Here is a 22,977-nt window from a genome sequence, read left to right as displayed (position 1 = left end):
ATGTCTTTGAGGATTACACATCTGATGTTAAAGAATCTTGATCTGTTATTGTTCTCAATCCAGTCAGGTACAATATTTGCTCTGTCTTTTCTCATTTATTCTTTATTCAGTTTGTTCATTGTATATCCATGTGTACCATTACAATATGGATCACTACCTGACAGTAAGATGTCCAAGATGTTGCATACACTTGTATATAATGCTCTCTCTCACTTTTTCTCCTACTCAGTCAACTGCCTGTGCAGTTGTACATATTATTAAATGGCATTTACACAATGCTGAGTTTTGCAACTAATGCTGTGCTACTGTTTCTATGTTAGAAATTTACTTGCACATAGATCATATGTCCTAATTCTGGAGAAGACATAAAATACCTTTTATTTTTAACCCCAACTTTAAGATTATGTCAAAAATGAAGCTTCTCATAGTACATGTCTCACATCACACTACATGGAATTTTATCTGTCCCATTCAGCATAATCCGCCAATGGCCTTGCCGCAGTGGTAACACTGGTTCCCATCAGATCACCAAAGTTAAGCGCTGTTGGGCTGGGCTAGCACTTGGATGGATGACCATTCGGTATGCCGAGCACTGTTGGCAAACAGCGTGCACTCAGCCCCTGTGAGGCAAACTGAGGAGCTACTTGACTGAGAAATAGCGGCTCTGGTCTCGGAAACTGACATACGGCCGGGATAGTGGTGTGCTGACCACATGTCCCTCATATTCGTATCCAGTGATGACTGTGGACTGAGGATGACACAGTGGCCAGTCGGTACCATTGGGCCTTCATTGCCTGTTCAGGAGTAGTTTAGTTTTATTTTTTATTCAGCACAGTTAACTTGAGACATGAATGGTAATATCATGTAAAATAATTTCAATTTTTTTACTAATTTCCTAATATTATCTTATAAATTTTGATCAGAAATGTAGTTATTTTTAAACCATTAACATTGTTCTCCTACTTAAACGGGCTGATGCCATTGATGTCATGTATCAGAGTGTATACATGGACAGCGGAAAAAAATTCCTGGATTTCCCTGTTAAAAATACAGTTTTTCCCAGGTGAACATACACTTTTTCCATGTTAAGTGACAGTATACTTTCCCTCAGAACTGTGGAACTTAGCAAACCTTTGAATGGTTAAGCTTTTTACACCAGTGTAGAATGTCTTCCCTGCACTTTAGAAAAGTAAATCCAGAAAAAGAAGCACTTTTTGGAAAGATTTGTGATGTGCAGCAACATGTATACTAAATATTTTCATATTACGAAATTATAAATTCGAATTCCACCTAACACAGCACGTTAGTTATCAAAGCATTGAAATCGGGAGATTCTGATGTGCTTTTGTAAGCCAATCTTAGTTCATGTCAAGTGATCTCATTAGCCGATGACAACAGATATTTAGAGTGTAGGACATGTGATGAAACCATCCAATAGCAACATCAATGTTGAGTAGTGCAAACAATAGGAAAAAGTTATGGTTTAAATTAATAAACTTAGTGTAGCTTTAAGAGGAGTTAAACTTTCACATATTATATTGATCTTGAAGATTAATAAGCTACAATAAAAGCTAAGCTTTTACATATAATGTTGGTTTTTTGTGTGTGTTATACTTTAAGATACATCACACAAATATGCTAGTAAAATTTTAAATGACATAACTGCCTCATCATATGGGCATGAAATTCTTCTAAGAGGCTGGTCCTGAAATTGTTAAGTTTTAAATGAAAGTCAAACGCTTTGTTTTCAGAAATTCATCCCCCATCTCACAGGTAACATAATCCATCTTTAAAAGGAAGTTTACTTTAAAAGTAACATTTTTCAGACCAACATTCACAATATTTTCCCATGATCTGTTAGAAATAGGTTTGTTTCAGCAGTTGCCAGAGTGCCGGAAAACACAAGATGCTGCACAGAAAACAAAAGGTGCTGCACATGCGCAGCTACAATGATGTAAGAAGCCCGTATGCGTGTACATATATAGCATTAACAGGTCTTAAGTACGTCATAAAAGAAACAGGAAATCAGAAGGTGCTTCAAGAGCATCGGAATTTCATAAACCATACTAAAATGCATAATACGGCTTAAAGTGCACATGCATATGTCCAGCTTCACGATGAAGAAGGCCCTAACCTGGTATTAAGCTTTTCAGTATGGTTTTTGGGATTCAAATTTTTTTGGCGTACTAATACTGTATTATCTCATGTTTGGTTCTTTATTATTGCATAATGCATATGTGCCTGAAGAGGAAAACATGCAATTGAAATTCAGTGAACAATTGAAAGTAGCCAGTAATTTGCTATTAAACACTTCATTTCAAATAAATTGACTGGCTCTGCAAAAAAGATAAATAAAAGCAAAATTTCTTTAGCAAACCAACAAAAATAACTTCATTGTTCTGCAAGGTGACTGATTACTGCTGGATGGGGGAAAATGTGGAAATAAAATTAAACCAGAAAGCTGAAATCAATAAAATATTTTAGCCTTCCTTAATTATGTGAATGTATTTTAATTAACTTCATTGCTCCTGGACACAGAAATTCGTTTTGTTTTCATTTGCTGTGAAAGCTGTAAACGAACAAGGAACAGCAAGTTGACTAAATGTAAACATGGGTCACACCGAGACCACCCTCTTCCTCACTCCAACTCAGACTGTCCTACGCAGGCAAAAATCTGGCAGTTTCGGCATGGCAGAAAAATTATTCAAGCAGTTACAAGTGGGGAAAGGTACTTGCTCACACGCAACTCAACTGTGCATGTGCATGAACCCGCTGGCAACCACTCAAACAAACCTAATGTAAACAGTTGTGACTTCATGCTTGTTGGAAGCAGTTTGTTGTTATGAAGCCTTCAAGCTAAAGCTTCTGACAAGTTTCCTGTTGGCTAGTGCTTGTGTGTGCATTGTGTTTTGTTGCAGTAAATGGCACACTGATTATACACAAAAAGAAAGAGTAATGTAGGGCCTATGTCAGCCACGTCTCAGTTTTGTAAACGTATTCCAACATTTGTCTTACTCTCCTGTCTGTACAAATGTACTTATAATGCTTGTACAGAGGGGGGAAAAAATACAAAAAAACTCAGCACCAATCACTTGTATTAAGAAGAAAGGAATATGGACAATACTGTGTGTTCTATCATACCTCACATGATCACACACAACTCAAAGAGCTGTCATTGTTGTCTGCTACATGCTTTGTATTTATTTTAAATGTGGGCTTATGTGACGAGAGAGAGATATTGTTGAAGAATAATGGTTCAGAGCTTAATGAACAAATTTCTAATTTGGAAAGCAGTGATCGAAAGGTGTCTGTTTCACTGCATTTTTTTTCAGTAAGCATACATACTAACTACTGTATGGCAGGAAGCTAATATTTATGATTTCCTTTACAGATGGGAAAGGCACTTTTGATGATGAAGTGTCAGTGAGCCATCAAGGTGAAGCTGCTGATGCCAATCTTGTATAAGATATCCCTTTGTCTGAACCTGTCAGTTTGCCTCATTCAACTGGGCAGTTGAGAGATGAGAACACCACCACTTCACAGCTTCGGCTTTTTGAAGAATCATGCAGCATTCAGCATTCAAACTTAAAATTAACTGAACTATTCAGTGTTTCAATATTTCACTTTTTTGGGCGACGAACTGCTAAATACGGCAAAATGGAAGATATATTGCTACACTTGAACAACAATTTACAATCTACCTGAAACATGGAAGTTGAGCCCTCAATCAATGCCTTAGTGGAATACTGTCAAACCATGAACACTGCACAAGTTCTTTCATATGATTTCATGTATGTGCCTTGTTAGAAAATCGAAATTGGCTGACTTCTGGTGTGAAAATTTCTATTTTTCATATAGCAGAGATGCTGAGTCACAGGTAGGCACAACAAAAAGACTCTCACAATTAAAGCTTTCAGCCATTAAGGCCTTTGTTAACAATAGACACATGTTCACACATGTGCGCATGCACCCCCCCCCCCCACACACACACACAAGTGCAACTCACACACACGACTGTGTTGTGACAGTGCCACGACATTTAACAGTGCCATCACGTCAGTATGCGCAAGCGGCGATAGAGGCGCTCCGCAACTCGGCTGAGCGCGGGAGCGCCACCTAGCTACGAACGGTGCCGGCCGCATGTCACGGCACGGCAGTCGAGTGACAGATACGGAGTTGGTAGCATGTAACCAGCTATTGTTTCTACGTTTGTATATCCACGCAATTTATTGGTGTTTAAAGGTTATAACACTTTTTGGCGACGAGGTCGGATACTTTTTTTACTGCGTTGTGGATTTGTGTGTTCCGTGTCGGGGCAGACATGGAACAGCTTATGGAAGCACTCATTGAACAACAAACACAGCTGACGGCTGCTATTCAGGCGTTGTCGACGTCGCTTACTCATTGTCTGTCTTCCTCTTCTCCGCCTCCATTCCCTCCTTACGACGAGACCACTGAAGACTGGGAGGATTATGAGAACCGTTTGCGGCAACACTTCTTGGCTTTCGGCATTGTCGACGCTCCTATGTGTAAGTCGTTATTTCTATCTTGGATTTCCCCACGGATCTATCAGCTGCTATCTCAGTTAGCCCCTCTACGGGAACCTGCCTCTCTGTCCTTCCAAGAAATGTGTGACTTATTGTCTATTACTGAAACAACACCCACGTCATGGCCGCCCGCGTGGCATTCTACCGGTGTCGTAAACAGCCCCATCAATCTTACCGGGCTTGGGCGGCGGAACAACACGGTCTGAGTAGGAGATGTCAGTTTGTCACGGACACTCATCATGAGTCTTATGCTGATTCAATGGTTAGGAATCCTATTCTACGGCTTGCTCCTGATAAAGAAGTTCGGCAACGTGCCTTACAACTGCCAAACCTGTTGTTGTCGGAAGTTCTAAGCATCGCTCAATCTTTTGAAGTGTCTCCCGCTGCTGGTGCGCAAATAGATGTGTAGTGTGATGTAGGCGCTGTACAGACAACTTTCGACAAGGACAATTTGCCTGTTTCACAGGGGAACGACGATGTGGCGGCGGTTCACTCACGTCAACAACGTCACGCCGGGCCGCCACGCTTGCAGTGAAAACAGCAACCACAGAAGCAGGTTCGTTCCGCACTTCCTTCTTGTCCACGTTGTTTCGTACAGCATGACAGGGCCGCGTGTCCAAAACGTTGGGCCACGTGTAATTCATGTAGGAAAAAAGGCCACATTGCTTCTGTGTGTCAGTCCCCTAAAGTTCCTGTCGACGAGGACGAGGCATCAGACATGGATGTTAACTGTGTGCTTTCTCAAACAAATAAGTTGTTTGTTACTGTTCGTGTTCTGGATAAAGACATTCACATGCAAGTGGACACTGGCTCTGCAGTAACTCTCATTAATTCTCGCACGTATTTGGAGTTGGGCTCCCCTCCCTTGTCTCCAGTTACGCGAAATCTGAGAACTTATAATAAGCAGAAAATTCCTATCGTTGGCCAGTTTGATACTTCCACTGCCTACAAGTCTGTTGTTAGGCCCCTCACGTTTTATGTGGTGGATGATGCGGGCACTGAAAACCTGTTCGGTTATGATGCTTTCCAGTTGTTCGGGTTCTCCATTGATGATGATGTGCACCTCATATCTGAGGATATTCCGTATCAACAGCTGGATGGATTGTGTTCTGAATTCTCGTCCGTGTTCTCTGCTGGTCCGGGTCGTGCCAAGGATTTTGAAGCCCACATTACTCTTAAACCTACAGCTCGCCCTAAGTTTTTCCGGGCACGCCCTATTCCGGTGGCATTGCGTGCACCTGTCAAGGTTGAGATAGACAGGTTAACAGCTTCAGGGATTCTCCTTCCTGTTACCTCCAGAGAATGGGCATCGCCAATCGTGGTGGTTTCTAAACCAAACGGGAGTCTGCGATTTTGTGGTGATTTTAAAGCCACTGTCAATGCTCAGAGCCTCATTGACACTTATCCTCTTCCCCGTCCTGAGGAGTTATTTACCAAGCTCGCTGGGGGCCAGTTCTTTTCCAAACTTGACTTATCGGAGGCGTACCATCAGTTGCCGTTGGATGCATCTTCCAAGGAATTTCTCGTCATCAACACTCCTTGTGGGTTGTATCAGTACCAGCGGTTACCATTTGGCGTCGTTAGCGCACCAGTCATTTTTCAGCGGTTTTGGAACAGCTCATGGCTTCTGTTCCTGGCTGCATCAACTATCTAGATGACATTGTTGTCACGGGGGCCTCCACTGAGGAGCACCTTCGCAATTTGCGTTCACTGTTTCGAGTTCTGCATTCGGCTGGGTTGAAGTGCAATCTGGACAAGTCACAGTTCTTCCAACCCTCCATTGTGTATCTTGGTTTCTACTTGTCCCGTGAGGGTATACGTCCTCTACGTCAGCACGTTGCGGCCATTACAGCTCTACCCCGGCCGTCTACGGTCAAAGAACTTCAGGCGTTTCTAGGCAAGATTGCTTATTATCACAAATTCATTCCATCTGCGGCGGCGGTAGCTCATCCTCTGCATCAGCTGTTACGCAAAAACGTTCCTTTCTGTTGGTCCGACGAGTGTGAGAAGGCTTTTGTCCACCTGAAGGCTCATTTGCAGTCGGTGCCTTGTCTTGCCACATTCCGTCTGGGTCAGCACTTGGTTCTGGTGACTGACGTGTCACAGTATGGCCTAGGCGCTGTTCTCGCCCATCGGTATGAGGCTGGGTCGGAACGCCCTATTGCCTATGCTTCCAAGACCCTCAACGATGCGCAACGGCTTTACTCTCAAATCGAAAAGGAGGCGCTTGCTATCATTTATGCTCTAAAAAAGTCCAGCGTTTTTTTGTATGGTTCTAAGTTTCACCTTATCACCGACCATAAGCCGCTGGTCTCTCTGCTCAGCCCATCGGCGTCGCTTCCTGATAAGGCAGCTCACCGCCTGCAACGTTGAGCCTTATACTTGTCTCGTTTTCACTATGAGATTCACTATCGCCCCACGGCCCAGCACGCCAATGCTGACGCGTTGTCGCGTTTGCCGATGGGCCCCGACCCGGTTTTCGATCGAGATGAACTACTCTGTTTCCACATTGATGAGGAAGAACGTCGTGCGGTCGAGAGTTTTCCACTTACAGGTTCGCGGGTCGCGTCGGCTACTGCGCGGGACCTGGTCCTGCGTCAGGTGATCAGTTTTGTTCAACGGGGTTGGCCGGACAGGACCAAGGGCCGGGCATCGGATCCCCTTCGCAACTACCATGCCTTGTGCCTTCGTCTGTCTGTTCGTGAGGGTGCTGTTCTTCTGGCCACGGATGGCGCATCTCCACGGGTCGTGGTGCCAGCCTCTCTTCGGAAAGATGTCCTCAAACTGTTGCATGAAGGCCATTGGGGGATTTCTCGGACTAAGTCCCTGGCCCGCAGGCACGTTTATTGGCCCGGTATTGATTCGGACATCGCCCACATGGTCGCTGTGTGTGGTCAGTGTGCTCAACAACTGGCTGCACCCCGTACAATGCCCTCTCCGTGGCCTGATCCGGCACAGCCATGGGAACGGGTGCACGCTGACTTTGCCGGCCCCTTCCTCGGCACTTATTGGCTGCTGTTGATTGACGCCTTCTCGAAGTTTCCATTTGTTGTTCGATGTCCGTCGCCCACCACTGCAGTGATGACGCTGGCTTTGTCCAAAATCTTTGTGCTAGAAGGTCTTCCATCCACGATCATCATGGACAATGGCCCTCAGTTCTCTTCGCAGGCCTTCCGTGATTTTTGTACTGGACATGGGATTCATCATGTGACAGCACCGCCCTTCCATCCGCAATTGAATGGGGAGGTCGAGCGCCTTGTCCGCACTTTCAAAAGCCAGATGAAAAAATTCCTTAGTGATTTTTCCACAGATGACACTCTGTTGCATTTTCTGAGTCCTTATCGCTTCACGCCTCTGGGTGATCACAGCCCTGCTGAACTCTTGCATGGCCGCCAACCGCGCACTCTACTGCACCTGCTTCACCCTGTCAGGCCTTGTACTGTGTCCTCTAGTGCAGGAAAATACTCGGTGGGCGCCAACGTGTGGGCACGAGGGTATGGATCTCGCCCTAAATGGATTCCAGGGGTTGTCAAGGCTCTTCGCGGCCGCCGGCTTTGTGAAATACATATGGCCGACGGCATGGTTGTTCGCCATTACGACCAGATGCGCCCACGAGTGGTGGCCACGCCGGTGCCACCGCCCCTTCCTTCACCTCCACCAACCCGAAAAACCAGTCCAGTCGCTGCTGCCAATCTCCTGTGCGTGTTGCTGCAGCTGACGTCGCTACCGCTTCCGAGTACACCAGAACCGGCCCCAGTCGCGACGCTGCCTTCTCCGGGACCCATCTCGCTGGAGCACACCCCCAGGTCCACGACACCTATGGATGCTGCTCCAGAGTTTTCATCCATCATCTCGTCCAGCAGGCACGTTCCACGCACGAGCTTCCGTCCTGGACATTTTCGACCATACTCTCGTGTCTCTCCACGGGATCTTCTCGGGGCCTCCCAAGAGGCCATGGATGTCTCCGCACTGTCCATGTCTCCAAGGAAGTGAGTGTTTTTTTTTTTTTCAAGGGGGGAAAAGTGTTGTGACAGTGCCACGACATTTAACAGTGCTGTCACGTCAGTATGCGCAAACGGCGATAGAGGCGCTCCGCAACTCGGCTGAGCGTGGGAGCGCCACCTAGCTACGAACGGCACCAGTCGCATGTCACGGCACGGCAGTCGAGTGACAGATACGGAGTTGGTAGCATGTAACCAGCTATTGTTTCTACGTTTGCATATCCACGCAATTTATTGGCGATTAAAGGTTATAACAGACTGCAGTCAGACAGAAGAGTAAGACAAATGTTGGAATATGTTTACAAAACTGAGAAGTTGCTGACATAACCCTACATTGCTCAATGTTTTTGGAGTATAATCGGTGTGCCGCAGGAGCTATATTAGTGACCTTCAAAGTATTAACCCAACTGGTAAGGATCCTGGACTTATGGCAGTCCTTGTGAATTTTTCAAAAACTGTTTCATAAGACACTTCTTTCATGGATGAGTAACATTTCCCTAAGATTCTTGCACTGAATATCAGCCTCGCATCTGCTTTGCTTACAATTTGTTTTATGTAGTCTTTTCACTTCAGATTGCTCTTGTTGATGACTCCTGAGTATTTTACCGTAGATACTGTTCACATAAATTTGTTTCCAGTAGTGTAATCATACACTAGTTGATTTTTTCACCTATTTATGTGCAATACATTGCATTTATTATGTTTAATGTCAACTGACAGTCCCTATGCCAATCATCTGTGCTCTGTGGATCTTCCTAGAATTCGATACATTCCTGTGACAGTGCTACATCCTTATAGGCAATTACGTTCCATGTGAACAGCCTCATAGAGCCTCTAACATTATCTACTATATCATTTATATAAACTGTATGTAGTAATAGTCCTATCACAGTTCCTTTTGGTACTCATGACATTATGTGATTTGTGATAAATCTCTCCCAATACTAAGCAAGCTTTTATTTTATTCACTAAATGGTAGTGCAGAATTGATCAGATGCCTTCCTCAAGTCATCCTGTGCATCAATGTCAAATCTTACAGACAAACATAAGGCCGAGTTTCATAAGCTCTCATTTAGCAGAACCCTTATTGGTTTTTATGGAGGAAATTTTTGTTCTACAAAAACGTCAGAGTACTTAAACATGTAACATGTACCACAAAACTGCAACTAAATGACATCAGTAATGTGATTCTATACATATCAACATGTGTATGATGACCCTTCTTGAAAACTGCAATGACATGTACTTTTTTCCAATAGTTGTGTATCTTTTGAAGCTCCTGTGTCCTACGATAAACTACATCTCAAATAGACAGAATTTCACATGTGTCTCATCCAGTCCAGATGCCTTCCCACTGTTCAAGTGATAATAGTGACTTTTCTATTCTGTCTTCACAAATCTTCGTATCTGCTATTTTGGCATTCATGTGAAGTGTACCAATCAGTGGGGTCTGAGAAAGGAGAATGCGGCAGGATTGTTCTGACCAAATGCCAGGAGGGACTATAATGGCAAATTTAAGTTGCAGCAAAGTCCAAAAAATAGGAGATGATTGGGAAGGAGAGCTGCATGCTGTCAAGTTGGAGGCAGGGAGTTTCAACTTGCGTTCTGCACTGTGGCCCCACACACAACATTTTTCTCCTGCATCGTATTGCTTACCAGAGACACTGCCCATCAAAGTGTGGCCTGTCAGCAACCAGAACCAGAGCTAACCCCTTCTAGTCTGAAATAGAAGCTGACTTTGGGACGTAGGTCATTTGAAAGTGTGCAGAGTTTGGGTGGTAGTACTAATGCAAAAAGACAATTTCAAATTGTCAGTTAATTAACTTCCCCTAATGGATAGTGGCCAATAAAACATTTTGTCATTCTCTTGAAGCTGTGACTACATTTTCAAAAAGATATCACATGCTTTCAAGGTGAGAAGGATTGCCCAGATAGGTGTGTTAAAGATTATGATGGGCAAGTATTTAGTTACATTCTAAAATAATCATGTGGAGGTTTATCACTACAGATACTAAATATTCAGTACAATTTGGAATTGTTATCTGGTTAATGGGAGTGCAACGGATAATAGTGAGTATACGAGTTGATTGTCCTTTGCCTGCACAGAGGTTCAAGAACCCACTTGGAGGCAGTGTGGCATAGAGAACCACAGTGTTGAGGTGATGGTGCTGCAGATGGTTGGGGAGTATGAGCAAAGTGACTGAATGACCTATGTAGCAATCATCTCCAAGCATCAGAACATTTGTGTAATGAGTATTAGAGGCTGCCACAAGAAAAAGTGATACAAAGGGAAGATAAGGCCTTGAGAGCCTATGCCCGTGGTCAGTATGTAAACATTTACATTCCTTCCTTCTCAAATGCCGAGTATCACTACAGGATTCCTCATTAAAACAAATATGTATGCTACAATAAGCTACAGTAACTAATGACATCAGTAGCACCAGATGTTTAAGTAGGAGAACGATGTTCATGATATAAAAACTACTGCACTTCTGATCACAATTTGTAAGGTAATTCTAGGAAATTAATCTGGGAAAATTTAAATTATGTTACATGCTATTACCTTTCATGTTTTCTTTCTCAAATAAATTATAGTGAACCGGACAGATAAAATTCCATATAGCATGTAGTGAGACCTGTACTACAAGAAGCTTCATTTTTTATGTAATCTTAAAGTGGCAGTTAAAAATAAAATTTATTGTATTTCTTGTTACACTATCAGAACATATGATCCATGTGCAAGTAAATTTCTAGTTTAAAAGTATGACAGCACGATTTGCAATACTGAGCATTATGTACGTGCAGTTTAGTAATATGTACAAATGTACAGGCAGTGGCTGCAGATGAGGAGAAAGTGAGAGAGAGTGTTATGTGCAACTGAAACCACACTCTTATATGGTGAGTAGCAACTTTCCTTCTCAGATATTATTACATTCCATCCTGGATTTTCCATTGTTTGAGATCTATTTTTGATATACATAAGACAAAAAATTAAAGAGCATACAAACTAGCTGACAATCTCACTATAGGATTTTGCCTTTTTTGTGGTAGACAGTTTCAAGGTCTACAATCCTGAAAAATAAGCCTAATGAATATGGCACACAATTCTTTATGTTGTGACACAGTAGATACAGTTTTAAATGTGATGTTTATTTTGGCAATCAAGAAGACACTACAAACAGCATTTCACATGCAGTAAACAGGCACTGTAAGAGTTTCTATGGTAAAAGTCATACTTTATACAGGAATTGTTTTAACACTTTCCCTGATCTACTTCATCATTTATGGAAAAAGAAAACTAAAGTAATGGGTACACAACTGAAAAATAGAAAATATCTAGCTAATAATCTAGTTGCTCATCAACTGAAAAAGATCAACTATCACTTCAAAAAAAGTTTCTGGAAGGGAATTACATTTGGGATGTAATCCACTCATGACAAAACAAAAATAGACTGCGTCCACTGTCAATGTCAGAACAAAATTAGGAATGATAGAGAAGATGACACCTGACTGCATTTTGAATTATAATAGAAATGAGGTTGGTATGGACAACAGTGAACAGCGAATGGGCTACTATCTTTTGAATGAAAGCAAACTAAATGGTGGATGAAAGGTTTCTTCACATTTTCATGATGATGTGTGTTAAGTCTTAAGTTTCACATAAAAGATCAAGGATTATTAGCAAACATCCTGTGTGAATTCAACATTGAATTGGTAGTGGCTTTGGTAACCAAAGGAGACATGGATAAATCAACTTTCACTCAAAATAGTTCATCCATAAAAACACTCAGTAGAAGACTTTTCTGAAACTGATTCCAGCTACAGAAATGCAAATTGGCCTGAGAGCACATGTAAGATTTGCGCAGCATGAAGCAATGCAAGGTATGGTTCATACTAAGACAAGTGGAAGTAAGTAATTATCAAATAAAAAAGATGTGCTTTGGAAACAACACATTTTCATTTTTGTATAAAAAATTGTCACTGAGATAAATATGTTTCTTTGGAGTATTTTGTAGAAAAAAAGGATGCACTTTCAAAAAGCATTTCAGAGTTGTTCAACAGACTCTAGTTGTGAAGACTAGAACAGATGGTTTCTGTGTCATGGGGAGGTTTGTTATTGAAATTTTAAGAAGGTACATTTCAGGAAGACTCAGGTATATAGTACTTTGTCTCACATACATCTCAAAACATGATCACAATGAGAATATCAGAGAAACTGGAGCTAACACTATGATATACATGCAATTGTTCTTGACATGCATCAATCTTGAATCAAACAAGAAAGGGGCAAAAAGAGAGTGCTACCTCATGTAACCACTGCCACATACTGTAAGGCAGCTAGCACAGTACAGATATAAATGAGGAGAGAAGGATGAACAAATCATGCATTGGAGTCTGAGTATTAGCTCAATGAACTGAGGTTTCTTGAAGCACTGTTCCAAATGTTATGACTAAAAAAAAAAAAAAAAAAAAAAAAAAAAAAAAAATGGATAAAGGTGAGTGCAAGATCAGCCACATCAATGCTCATAACAGACCACATATTATCATAAATTGAATCTCAACACAAGTTCTTTTGGGATTATGTAACAGTGGACAACTATCTGAAATTTATTGTTACTAGTGACAATGTGGTTTCAGTGATGGTGATGAGGTGAAATAGGCGGTCCAACTCATCTTTAATGACATGATGTATGATAATAAAATGTGGGCACATAAAACTGCCTCAGAATTCAAAAAGAAAATAAAAGTTATCCAGGAAAGTATCATGGCATACTGAAATTTCTGAATTTTCCATGTGACAACTCTTACAGCTTTTTAAATAAAACAAACTTTATTAAAATTCAACATCTTCATTCTTCATGTCTAAATATTTACTTCCCAACATAGTCACTCAGGCAATGAACGCATTTCTCCCAATGAGGCACCAGTTTGCCAGTATCATCACTAGAATGTGACTTTTTGATAGAGCTGCCACTTCATCACTATCAAAGTTAAGTTCTTGAAAGTGTTCTTTAAGTTTTGGAAACAGATAAAAATCAGATGGGGCCAAGTTTGGACTCTACGGAAGATGTTCAATGACAGTGAAGCCAAGGTGTCAGATTGTTGTAGCTGTCACAGCACTCATATGTGGTCTAGCATTGTCATGCTGAAATAAAGTGTTGTGCCACACAAAAATACACTCGTTGGGGCAATGGTACATTCTTTGGTTTGTTGAATAAGGAGATGGATTCGAACTATACCATGTAAAACATTAGTTCACTTTATTACAATATAGATATGAAGATTTATTCACTTCACAGGCATGTTCTGAGTATTTAAAACTATTTCTGAATATTAAAGTATCACTGACCTGAGAACAGAATAAAAAATTTGTAGCCATTACTTTTCAGCATGGACTCATAGATAAAACTTAAAACTTTAGGACAATGTACCAATTACTGAAAACAAATGTTTCTTGTTGTTTAAAAAAATGGGAATCATATCTCTGTGATCACCCAAATGCAATGAAATGTTAATAAAACATGCACTTATTCCATATCAGAAAGTGAATGAAAACTTGACAAATTAAATAAAAATCATATAACTGGTCTACTCTTAATATTGTAAGAAATATATTACCCCTTGTTCAAATTTCAGTTCATTTGGTGTAATTTTATTTTATTTGTATTATTTTACAAGCATGTATTGTTTATAGGTCTTTTGCTGTGCAACATTTCCTGAAGTAAGTTATTACACACATAGAAACTTCACAATCTTTACAGTAATACAGTGTTTCTCTCTTACATGTTCCCAACCAGGTTTTCTTTTATGACAGCAGGCATTGTACTGTCCCTTTGAGTTCGATTTCTTCACTGGCAAATTATTTTCTGCACTGCACTGATAGCCGGAGGGTATGTACAATGCGTACAGGATGCCCAGAAGTTGGAGAGCTTGTATTTTGTTACAGATTCTTCCATGACACTAATCAAGAATTTCATATTTCTCTTGCTCCCTTCAAATTATCTACCACAAACAATTTCCAGATGAACAGTTCAACCAAAGGAAAAAATATTTTTGTAATATTTTTCTTTCACTTTCATGATTTCAGATTTATTCACACCTGCTGATGAGACTGATCTGCTCTTTCCATTGTGTGCTTGTAATCAACAAATGTTGCAGGTTCCTTGATAATTTTTTCCTCTCCTTCTAATCTTTCATAGGCCACTGTTATGGACAAGTGATAGAACCAAAATATTCTTCTGCCATTTCCTTCATTTCACTGTAAGCAGTTTTCCTCTTCTGCATCCATCCTTTTCTGCTTTGCTGAGCATTTTGTTTATAAGATGGTATGGCATGTCCTTTCTTGTCAACTTCAGAGTATCCCAAATATCTGTTGATTTTTTGACTAAAAACTCTGCAAGTTGAGAAGTACAAACTGTCAAAATCACGCCCTTTCCAGTAGCATAAATTGTACCACGGAGCTCCTTGTGAACAAGTAGGCTTTCACCCATGGCAGTATCTCGGTCAGACACACAGAAATTTGTAAACTTTTTTTTCCCCTGGTAAATCTCATCAAAATATTATTCTGTTTGAGATTAGGATGACTTTCTGGATCCAAACTGATGCTTTCACAAAAGTGCCAATACCTTTTGTTTTGCAAAATCCTTATAGTGAATTGTTTGCAAAAAAATTGGAAATACAGTCTCTCTTCACACAATGCATTTCAATTCCTGGTACCATACACCGCCAAAAACTATACATCATTCTTCTGTATGTGATATCAGCATAAGTACTATTAATGCACAAAATTGAATGAAATTGCTGAAATAAGTCTTCTGAGTCGGTCAGACTGTCAGTCATGTTTACCCAGAATTTTCAGGTGAATTTACCTCAAGCTTCGCACAACTTACAACAAATCCCCTGCACAGATAATTATTTCCAGAGACTCAAAGAGTGCACAGATAACATCTACAACATGCAACATAACTCATCTGCAACACAACAGTCCTATATCATCCTCTTATCTGCAATGAAAACCCAGAAAATATTCAGAAATTATTATCTACAAAGAAGCTCGCTGCAGCAATCCACATCATCATAAGCTTGACTGGGAAAGTGTATCCCATGCAACAAAACGCCACAGGAAGTGTGCTCCAATTGTGGTTTTAATTTCAGTGAAAGTACAAAATCCAACAATCATATATTATACAATTCAGACAAGGCTAGGTTAAATGGTGTGAAGCAAAATTACAAGGGTGTATGGACTCATACATTGTGATTATATCAGTAATAGAGAGGTGTTGAATAGAGATGTTAATTCATGGCATTTGAAATAACTTCACAATGATGTAAAGAATCATGTTCTTCCATAGTAAACAGAAAAAGACATCAGATGATAATATGTTTTGCCTCTGCTCTTTGAATAAATAAAGAAAAGAGAAGTAACAATATAGTTGAGATACTGAGTCAATATGGCCTTCATCAAAAATTACACACACACACACACACACACACACACACACACACACACACACACACACACACACACACAAAAAGGGGTGCACGCATGTAAATGCAGTTCACACACATATGACTGGAGTCTCAGGCAACTGAAGCCACACTGCGAGCAGCATCACCAGTACCTGATGCAGTGGCGAGTGGCTAGGGGTAAGGAAGAGGCTGGGGTGGGGAGGGAGAGGGATAGTAGGGTAGCTGTGGGGGATAGTGAAATGCTGCTGGGGAGCATGCTGGGTCAAGGTGGAGATGGTAGGGCAGCTTTGTACAGTCAGGAGGTTACGTGGAGGGCAGGGGAGAGGTGGGGAGGAGAGGGTTAGTGGAAAAAGCCAATCTGCCTATTACATTCCATCCTGGATTTTCCAGACCAAAGCAAAGTTATGCATGGTTATGAACATATAGCAACTGGGGTTTAACTATCTAACGGAATGTAAACACACAATTACTATGATTATGAAAGTGAAGATACAGGAATAAACCTGTTCACATAAAATACTTCTGTTCTACAGCACTATTCTTACGAGAACTAAATTCTTGTGGCAGAGTTTATAGTGGAACTTCAGCTAGCAGTCAGTTTTGTAATGTTTTCATAAATAAAAAAGCACCTTATTTTCCCATTCATTTTTGTAGAAGACAAAAACCTAGACAACTACTGGAGACAGGAAATGGTGTAGGTATAGTCTGGCTAACCTTTAATTAATTTCCTAGAATATTATACTTGTAGGTATCCCATTGTGATATAATAGAAATGAAGCTTTTAAAGGAAACAGATGAAGATTATATACAAATTAGAAATGAGAAACAAAGTACTTGTATGTCTAGATCCATATTGCACAAGCCACCTTATGATGTGTGGTGGAGGGTACTTTGTGTACCATTGTACGTTTCTTCCCCCCCCCCCCCCCCCCCTCCCCTCTACTTATGAAAGAGTTATAGTAAGGAAGGCAGTTGGTAAGCCTCCAAGTGCACTGAAATCTCTCTAATTTATCTTCATGGTATTTTCATAAGATACAAGTAAGAAGAAGCAATACATTTATTGACTCTTCTAGGAATGTATGGTCTTGGAATTTTAACAGTAAACCACACCACAATACAGAAAGCCTCTATTGCAATACCTGCCATTAGACTTGGCTGGGCATCTTTGTGATGATTTCACATTTACTAAATGAATGTGTAACAAAATATGCTGCTCATCTTTGAGAGGCTTCTCTATTTTCTCTATCAGTTCTATCTGGTGTACATAACAGAGTGATGAGGAAATATTCAACTACTGATCGAATGAAGGTTTTCTAAGTTACCTCATTTGTGGTGCACTACACTTCCTGAGGATTTTTCCACTGGATCTGTTTGGCATCTGCCTTTTCTGTGATTGTTCTTATACAGTCATTCCAATTTAAATTGCTCCATATGCACATTCTTAGATATTTCATGGCTGTGGCTGCTGTTAGTGACTGTTATGCAATCAGGTAATTCTATAATAATGGGTCTTTCTGCCTATTTATGCGCAAAACATTACATGTGCTTATGTTATGGATCAGCTGCCAATCCCTGCACAAAGCATTGATCCTCTACATGTATTCCTGCAATATGGTACAATTTTCTGGCAATCTGACTTCTCTCATTGAGAATGACATGCTATGTTCTGTTTGCTAGAAGCTCTTCAATCCAATCACACAGTTGGTCTGATATTTTGTACATTCTTAGTTTCTTCAGTAACTGAGAGTGTGGAAGAGTGTCAAATGCCCTCTGGAAGTAAAGGAGCATGTCATCAGCCAGGCACGGGTATCTACTGCTCTCTGGGCCTTGTAGATGAACAGTACAGGGTTTCTTTGATAGAAATCTTTGGGGCAGCACTGTGTCAAAAGCCTTTTGCTTTTTGTGTAATATTGTACATTAAAATTTAAAAGTTTTCAAGGAGTTCAGAATACAATATTTATGTTGTACTTTAAGAACCTAGAGATCTCTTTCGATATTGTTCATGGTGCACTAAAATCCAGGTAAATATGAGGCTACTGCCAATTTATTCCATTTCTGTAATTTAAAGGGGTGAAAGCCACCAACAGAGCCTTAGTTTCAAATTTCTGCTAGTCTGACTGATGCACAAATTATCACAGATTTTCGATTACTCTTACTTGATCAAGAGTTTAACAAAACAATCACAGTAACAAATATAATCCCTGCTTTCCACAATACACAGTGCTTGACAAAAGGAAAAATTTCACAAATTTATTTCATCAGAATTCTATGCTTAGCAAAACACTTATTTCATATGGCAGACAGTGAAGGATGTAGTCATAAGGTGTTGTATTTCCCGAATTTTATTTTATGCTGACATTGAGGAAAAAAAATAATGGCACAAAAATAAGACATTCTCCCTGTGTACATATACAGGACCAGAACCATGTACAAATACAACTTGGATCACCATACATAAATGTATTATGATTGATAATGCCTTCTAATATGATTGCCTATAGATACAACAATAAAGTACATAAACCCTCAGTATGTTGGTTGTCGTTTCCACTCAATATGTTGCGTGAAGTGTTCTGTGAGACAATAAAAAAGAGTACTTTTCATAAACAAACATTCAGTGAATAAAGATAAACTTACCGTGTACTGTCTAGTGCATGTCTTTATGAGGCTGCCTCCTGAAATATTCCAGAATGCTATTAGACATTGAAATCAAAAAGATAAATCAGTACAGAAAAAATACGAAAAACACAGCATTTCAAAGCTGCAGAAAATTTGATAACAAATAATGTAAACAAACATTTTGAAATGGAATAAACTGAATAAAGAAAGCTAGAAATCCATAAAAAGTTAATCATTCTGTGCATGTACTGCTAGTGGTAATGTGGACACTTTCTTCAACAAATCAACTGAAATCTTTGAGAGAGCCTCAGCCCCCCAGACTAACATGTGAAGGCATAAATATTAAACACAGATGTTGAGAGCAAAATTAGTAATAACTTCCTATACATTTGAGCACTTTGGCAGGGCACAAATGGTGAACACTTTTTACTGGAGTAACAAAAATTTCATCATTAGTTTTTGATCACATATTTATGGATATCAAACATGAAAAGTGTACAGTATTTATAAGAGATCTGTCCTTTCTGATCACTAAGATAAGATACTAGAGCTAAAGATAGGCATGGTAAAACACAAAAACTGCTGATCTGCAAAAGGTCTCCATGGAACATAAAATACATACTTTTTCTAGGCTATTGGCAAATCAAAAATAGGATGAAGCACATTCGCTATGTAGATGTAGATTCTCTAAATTCTGCACAATGTTTAAATTAACCTTTGAGGAGATTAATACATTATGCAGAAAATAAAAACAAAGTAGTGTGGGCCATCATAAAACAGCAAACAGGAAAATGTGGAAGTAAGTATAACAATATAAAGAAAAAATGGGGTGGAATAATACAAAATCCGCAGGAAATGGCAGATTTTGTAAACAACTATTCCTCTGGTATTACAGAGAAGCTGCAGCACAATGTTCCTAAAGCGCAGTATATTCCAGGAATTCCTAATTCGTGCACAAGTATACCCTTTACTAAAGGAATATAACCACTATTTTAAATCACAGACCATGACTAACTGCATCCTTAAAAGGTGAATTAATTGTGAGTGATAGACAAACAAGGTACATCAACATATACAAGATTTTTAATGAAGCATGGTTTAGTTATCAAAGGGAAGGAAGTCCTTTACAGAGTTCACAAAAGTAGTACTTGAAACTCCTGACAAGGAGTTCTCAGACTTGTTCTAGGCTTTTGACATAATTGACTATAAAATACTATTTAAAAAGCTAGATGCACTAGGTGTAAGAGAAATGGCACATGAGTGAGTTCAGTCTTACATTGAGACAGAGTGTAAAGGGTAGAGAGAGTATAGACATTGGCTGATAATTTTTTTACTAAAACAATTGTTGCACATGAGAACACTGGAGTTCCTCAGGGTAGTGTATTGGGATACTACATAACAATTACTTTCCTGAGAGTATAATACATGAAGAAAAAGTTCCCTTTGCTAATGACAGTAATATCATGGTCACTTATAACACATCAAAATTTCTTTGGAGAAGGCCAGTGAAATCCTCAATGAGGTTTAAGAATGGGCACTACATGAAAAATTAACAGTGGACCAAAAATGTATGGACTTCAGCATACAGAAGAAAACCAACTCTGACTGAGGATAGTTAATACTCGTAAATCTACAGATTATGTAACAAACAAAGTTATCTAGGAATGAATACTGATTGCCAGCCACTATGGAATGAGCAACTGGAAAAATGAATGTCATCAGCATGTTTTATTCTTAGGATTCTATCATCAGTTTGTAACAGCCAATGTCTTGTGGTAACATTAATCCTATGTATATTCATATTATGGGTATGGGATTCTTTTCTGGGAAATGAATACACAATATATGGGCATAACTTTTAAAATGTAAAAAATTGTCATAAGAATCATAACTAGCAGCTGTAGTTGGGCTTATTATAAAGGAACTATTTAAAACATTGGGTACCCTTACTGCACCAAGCAAGGACACCTACCAATCTGTTACATTCATAGTATTTCACTAATAGAATCATCCAACTATCCATATGCATCTTTGTGTCCTCCCTCCAGTCCACCTGGAAAACCGAGTCAGCATTCCACCATGCTGAGTGGGCTGTTGAACACAGGAGAATGCGAAGACATTAATATCGTGCACTATAAACCATAGCACAAGATTTTCTTGTAAAATCTATCTTACATGTACCAGGGAATAAAATTGTACAGCAAACTGTCCAATGAGATGAAAACTATTAGTAAAAAACATCTTTTGAAGAATGGATCTAAATCGTTCTTTGTAAATACTGCACACCACATAATTAGGGACTACTTAGAGGACTCATAGTAGTGGTTAATTGTGAAAGGGGAAAACTACAACACCTTGTTACTTTACAATGCTTTTACAAGAAAATCTTGTGCTATGGTTTATAGTGCATGATATTAATGTCTTCTCATTCTCCTGTTTCAACAGCCCACTCACTCAGCATGGTGGAATGCTGACTCGGTTTTCCAGGTGGACTGGAGGGAGGACACGGAGATGCATATGGATTGTAGCGACATCTTTAGGGGCCTGGAGTTAGTTAACAAACTGGAGTTAGTGCAAGGGACACAGTGATAGGTTCATTGTCTAGGAACCATTAGTGGGTTTTCTCAGTGTCTGCAGCTATGACATGCAAAACCAAAAATTATCTGGAGTAAATTGTGTGTAAATCAAAGAACACTGTACAACAGGGTCCAACAGAATGAGGCACTGCAGCACTTAGGATACTGCACTCATATTCCAGAGAATGGAATTAGCCCTGTCTGAATACACTGATTTAGGTTTTCTATATTTTTCCTAAATCATTTCAGCTAAAGGCCAGGACAGCCAACCAATGATTTTATCCTCATAAAAGTATACTTATATCTTTTGTGTGTATGTGTAATTTTGATCTTTTCATTTCCACTGTATCATTGAAAAGTGATTCCTGAATGAATGAATGAATGAATGAATTATACTACTACAAGGAGATTCTGATAATTCTGGAATGCTCCCATCAGTAGTACACATAAAAATTAAGTTACAATACACGTTAAAACACTAAAAGAATTAAAACTGGCAGCAGAAAACTTAGCTCCAATAAACATAAATGGTGGAATGAATAACGTGATCAGATGATAAGAGATACGATACCAAGCATGAATAAGTCATCAAGATCAAAGATCAGAAGAACACAAATATAGTACTAATAAAAAAGAAAAATAAACAAATCATTAGACAAACAAAATGTAAACTTCTCGAAAGCATCCTAGGAAGGTGAGAAGATAATTTTTTGGGGAAAAAAGTTACAAGGCTACTGGTAGGCATCTCCAAAAACTAAACCATTACATTAATGCTGAGAGATAAATCAGGAATGTTAGCCAATAGTAACCAAGAAAACCCAGAGCTCCACACATGCATTCAACAAAGTTTTATATTATTCTGACCCACTGGAAACATTTCAAGCAAACACTGAACACACTAACTATAATCAACCCAGATCAATAAATTTCCTAACAGTCAATGAACTAGAAGTCACAATTATGGGACTAAAGAATTACAAGGCAGGTAGTGAAGATCTTTTTGTGTATAAATGTAGAAAAATGCAGGAAAATGTAACTATAAATCACTGTCAACATATAATTAAAATCTGGCACAGGGACAAAATTCTGGCACATTGGGCCTCGGAATAATCAATCTAGAATTTGAATAAGGAGAAAAAGGTCAATCAAGATAATTATAAATAACTCTTCTGAACTGCACATACATTTCCCCCTACATAATTTACAACAGGACCAAAAATAGTCTGGAACTGGAATTTCGAGAATAGCAAGGAAGATTTTTTTTTTAAATGCAGAAGCTACTAAGCCAAAGTCTCAGACTGAACTTAATATTGCAGTATTACAAATACAGAAGTAAATGGCTCCTTATCCACCTCACAGATTTTACAAAAGTATATTGTAGTGTTCATGGACACACACAATAAAATGTCCTCACATGGTCTTCATCAGAAAGTTAAAACACACCTCAAGCTAAATTTAACCGGCACAAATTCCAAAGTAAAATTCAAGGGAGAAGAGTCAAAAGACTTTATAATGAAGACTGGTCTGAGAGAAGATGATGGATTATCTCTGCTGCTTTTCAATGTGGCTTTTGATCACATCATCAAAGTTTGGCAAATGGAAATATCTTCTAATTCTAAATCAGAGCAAAACCCTCAATACAAACACACTATAATGAACTACCTAGTGTTTGAAGATGATCTAGGTCTCTTAGCCTTCAGTATGGAAGATGTTCCAGTTAAGATTCTAGAAAATTAAGATTCTGCTCATGGAAACTCTGTGTAT

The 22,977-nt window shown here is 39.5% G+C and overlaps 1 long non-coding RNA gene and 1 pseudogene across 2 annotated transcripts in view; one reads left to right on the top strand and one right to left on the bottom strand.

The window, feature by feature from the left end:
• The window catches only part of LOC124720296, a 119,330-nt gene that overhangs the window by 42,139 nt on the left and 54,214 nt on the right, over positions 1–22,977 (bottom strand). For both annotated transcript variants that reach the window (XR_007006120.1, XR_007006119.1), the window contains exon 5: positions 18,656–18,693. This is a non-coding gene — a long non-coding RNA (uncharacterized LOC124720296). The remainder of the gene's footprint in view (positions 1–18,655; positions 18,694–22,977) is intronic.
• On the top strand, positions 484–601 carry LOC124720576 (annotated as a pseudogene).

This window comes from Schistocerca piceifrons, chromosome 11 (assembly GCF_021461385.2).
Source record: "Schistocerca piceifrons isolate TAMUIC-IGC-003096 chromosome 11, iqSchPice1.1, whole genome shotgun sequence".
Taxonomy (NCBI): domain Eukaryota; kingdom Metazoa; phylum Arthropoda; class Insecta; order Orthoptera; family Acrididae; genus Schistocerca; species Schistocerca piceifrons.
Note: the sequence above shows the minus strand (reverse complement) of the source record. Positions and strands in the feature narration are given on the sequence as shown.